This window comes from Mobula birostris, unplaced genomic scaffold (genome assembly GCF_030028105.1).
Source record: "Mobula birostris isolate sMobBir1 unplaced genomic scaffold, sMobBir1.hap1 scaffold_1160, whole genome shotgun sequence".
Classification (NCBI taxonomy): Eukaryota; Metazoa; Chordata; class Chondrichthyes; order Myliobatiformes; family Myliobatidae; genus Mobula; species Mobula birostris.
The window spans coordinates 25,377-30,000 of record NW_027274201.1 but is presented as its reverse complement, the minus strand read 5'-3'; positions in this window follow the sequence as shown (position 1 = coordinate 30,000).

The window sequence follows — 4,624 nt, the reverse complement described above, 5'->3', positions numbered from 1 at the left end:
GGAACAGGACACAGGCCAGAGTCCCCACGCCTGCCACGCGTATCTTGTACCTCAGTAAAGACCGCGGGAGGAGTTGAGGCCGCCGCCGGTGACCTTTCCTCGGAAGCCGCCTTCGCCGCCCCTGCTACGAGCGCCCGCTAGCATCAGCGGTGCCGCCTAGGAGAACGTCCGGAGCGAGTGAGTGCGAGAGCGTGCCAGCTAAACGCGCATTCGAGTAGCGGAGCTGAGCAGAGGAGCTGACGCCAGTGTCACGCCACTTTCGTCCCGACGTGGCCGCCGCCGACCAACGCCACCAGCGCCTGCCTGCGCTTTTTCTACCTTCACCGCCTACTTTCTCATCTGTCCGACCGCTGCGCCCGGCTGGCCTGCGCCCCGCCCGTCCGCCCGCCGCCAGATGCGCGAGGGGGTGGGGGGGGGGGGGTCGGTCGTGCGCCAGGTAAGCTGCCGCGCTCGTGCACGTGGCCTCCCCGCCGCCGGGGTAGGTTGGTGCTCGGTTCAGCCATCGGCGGTCCCCTCCATTGCAGGGATCCGCTGGGTGTCGCGGCGCCGCACGCGCCCTTGGCCCACGTACGCGTCGCGGACACCCCTTTTCTCTTTCTCTCTCAGGATTCGTATATGACAATGCCGAGAAACGTACCGACAATTTGCTGCACCGCCCGCCGGACCGCTCACAAGGCTCTCCTCGTCCCGAGGACACTAGCCTTCTCGCGGAACCGGAGGCTGCACGCGGACCGCTCTGGCGACCGGACGTCTCCGGCCTCTGCTGGAGCGGGGAGGGAACGCGCGGGTGCCGCCCGACCTTCTGGAAATCGCACATCGGCCGGCCGTCAGTCGGTAGCACCGCGCGCGCAGAGCCTCTCCTTTCTCTCGTTGGTGACCGAGGATCAACGCTTCGGTTGAGTCAGGCTGAACCGGGCATCTCCCTGCCACTCTGGCCTATGGAACTCTCCCGACTCTTTCGCCTTGCCCCTACGGCGCGAAAGAGTGCTGCTGCGGCCGGCGCGCCCGTCCCTTGCTCTCTCGGGCCATGTCTGTCGTCGCAGTGCCGCGCCATCCCCTATCGAGCCGCGTCGCTGGGTGAGGTCCGCACCCGCACCCTTCCGCCGAGCTGGCTCTCAGGACGGTCGACGGTCGCCGCTCGCCTCCGTCGGCCCAGGGCCTAACGCCGCGCCGGTGAACGCCTCGCCATCCCACCCCGTCGATCGCGCCGGTGAGGTCCGCACCTTCACCGCCTAGGTATATGCGCGTGGGTGTAGCTGCCTTCTCGGGATGGTCGACGGTCGTTCGACCGGCCCCCGTCGTCTATGCGCACAGCAGTCCCGTCCGCCGGCGGGAGACTCCGTCAATCGATCGTGGTGCAAACGTGCGAATGCCCAACGTCAATTCCGCCCAAAGCATGAAGCCCTCGGTCGGCAATCGGGCCGCCCCGCGGCAGACCCACCTGCCCACCTCCGGAGATGGTAACGAGCCGAGCACGGAAGTTCGGCGCACGTGTCGAGACCGTCGCTTCCACTCGGCCTCTCCCAAAGGTAGGACCGACCAAGCCGGATCGATCGGGGAACAGAGGTCTAACGCAGACGACACTCGCGAGGGCACCAGCGGCAGGCTTGTCCCTTCTCCGTCTTGGTACACACAATGCCTCTTTGCTTTTCGGATCGATATAAAGCTTTTGCCACCGTCGGTCTGCCGGCCGCCGCCCGCGGTCCGCGCTCAGACTCTGTCTGTCCGCAGCCCCCGCTGCGTTCTTGGACTTTGTCATTTTTTTCGGAAATAGCGAAAAAAAGGCTTTTATCATTGTTAAGTCGGAGCTCGCCCGGCCTCCCGCTTACTGAGTCACAATTGAGTAAGGCTCACTTAGAACTCTGCACTGTGTCAACCGTACCACTAGTCACCCTGCTAAGTGTGTCTGGAAAACGTGTTCCCGTAAATCTCCGGGAACCCCGCCAATCCCCCCGTACAGAAATTGCATGTGTCAAGTCGGCGGGATGCCTCCCGGAAGTCCTGCCGGGAAGGTCGCACTCTGGCCCCGCCAGGCGGGGCAAATCCGACCCCCATAGTGACTTCCGGGCCTAACTCGTTAACCAGAGCCGCGACAGACCGTGCAACAATGACATGTGTCAAACCGGCGGCACGACGCCCGGAGCTCATGCCGGTCGCGGGGGACCTCGGGCCCGCCCGACGGGGCAGATCCGACCTTCACAGGCTTCCGACGGCAATTGGTTAACCGGCGTGGCGCCGAGGGCACGCGGCTGGCTCGGCGGGCGGCCCTCCGGTAGTGCCGCCGTCGATCGGCCGCCTCGGTCGGCAGGAGGGCCCCGAAGTCGCCTTCATTCTGACTTCCGAGTCGGGACTTAGATTACTTTCGACTCTTCAGCCAAGGTCTCGGATCGACGGCGGGACCTGCGGTTGTCCCTCCGAAAATGCCGCCGCTCGGCCGGCACGGCCCGCCGAATACGTCCCCTTACTGGCTCCCGCCTCGGGACTTTGTCAGAAATTCATTCGGGCAAGGTTTCCATTCGGCGGCCGGAGCACCGGTAGTCATACGGAAAATGCCGCCCCTCGGCCGGCATGGGCCTGCGAATAGGTCCCGCTGACAGACTTCCGCAATTGGGTATTTGTCCGAAAATCCATACCGGCAATCTTCGGAATCGTGCGGAAAAGCTGCCGCGTGGCCCGGGTTAACCAATTGGGGAGGCCGGTGCCATCTACCGAATACTTCAACAACTCGTGAAAACGGCCTCCCTATATATCTGCAGGAACCCCGCCAATGCCCCCGTACAGAAATTGCATGTGTCAAAGGGGCGGCCGAATCTGACCCCGGCGGCCGAGCCTCTGGAACTCCGGGTCGGCCTCGGCCGGCAAATCCGACCCCCATCCAGACTTCCGGAGCGGACTTGGTTAACGAATTGCCACCGGGCAAATGGTTAACCGACAGATCTTGGAGGCTCGTTACCCAAGCCATCCCCCGCCGGTGCGAAAAGTTAACAATCAGCGGGCGGGCAATTCGTGAACCGACCGGGACCGGGCAATTCGTTAACCATTCGGAACCGGGCAATTCGTTAACCAACCTTGTCCTGGCAATGAGTGCACCAACCCGGCCGGACAATTCGTTAACCAAGCTGGCTCTGGCAATTCGTTAACCAACCTGGCCGGGACAATTCGTTAACCAACCCGGCCGGACAATTCGTTAACCAAGCTGGCTCTGGCAATTCGTTAACCTACCCGGCCATGGCAATTCGTTAACCAACCTGACCCTGACAATTCGTTAACCAACCCTGTCCTGGCAATGAGTGCACCAACCCGGCCGGACAATTCGGTAACCAACCAGACCCTGGCAATTCGTTAACCAACCAGGACGGGCAATTCGTCAACCAACCCTGTCCTGGCAATGAGTGCACCAACCCGGCCGGACAATTCGGTAACCAACCAGACCCTGGCAATTCGTTAACCAACCAGGACGGGCAATTCGTCAACCAACCCTGTCCTGGCAATGAGTGCACCAACCCGGCCGGACAATTCGGCAACCAACCAGACCCTGGCAATTCGTTAACCAACCTGACCCGGACAATTCGTTAAGCAACCAGGACGGGCAATTCGTTAACCAACCAGGCCCGGACAATACTTTAACCACCCTGGTTTTCCAATTCGTGAACCAACTGGGAACGGACAATTCGGTAACCAACCCTGTCCTGGCAATGAGTGCACCAACCCGGCCGGACAATTCGTTAACCACCCTGTCCTTGCCAATTCGTGAACCAACTGGGAACGGACAATTCGTTAACCAACCCGGCCGGACAATTCGTTAACCAAGCTGGCTCTGGCAATTCGTTAACCTACACGGCCATGGCAATTCGTTAACCAACCTGACCCTGACAATTCGTTAACCAGCCAGGACGGGCAATTCGTTAACCAACCTGGCCCGGACAATTCCTTAACCACCCTGGCCTTGCCAATTCGTGAACCAACTGGGAACGGACAATTCGTTAACCAACCCGGCCGGACAATTCGTTAACCAAGCTGGCTCTGGCAATTCGTTAACCTACACGGCCATGGCAATTCGTTAACCAACCTGACCCTGACAATTCGTTAACCAGCCAGGACGGGCAATTCGTTAACCAACCTGGCCCGGACAATTCCTTAACCACCCTGGCCTTGCCAATTCGTGAACCAACTGGGAACGGACAATTCATTAAACAACCCTGTCCTGGCAATGAGTGCACCAACCCAGCCGGACAATTCGTTAACCAAGCTGGCTCTGGCAATTCGTTAACCTACTCGGACATGCCAATTCGTTAACCAGTCTGACCCGGACAATTCGTTAACCAACCCGGCCCGGCCCGGGCAATTGGTTAACCAACCGAGACTGGCCAATTCGTTATCCACCCCGGCCTGGCCAATTGGGTAACCAACCGGGCCTGGACAATTGATTAACCAGCCTGGCCCGGCCATAACGTTAACCAAGCGACTCCCGCCGATTACCCGCGCTGCAATGAATTTCGTTAAGTTGGGTCTGGCAAGCCGCTAACCCGGCCGGCCGGGCCTGACAACGCTCTCGAAACCCGGAACAGGCAGTTTCGTGAATCAACCGCGCACGCTCCTGACAATGGGCTAACCAACCCTGCAC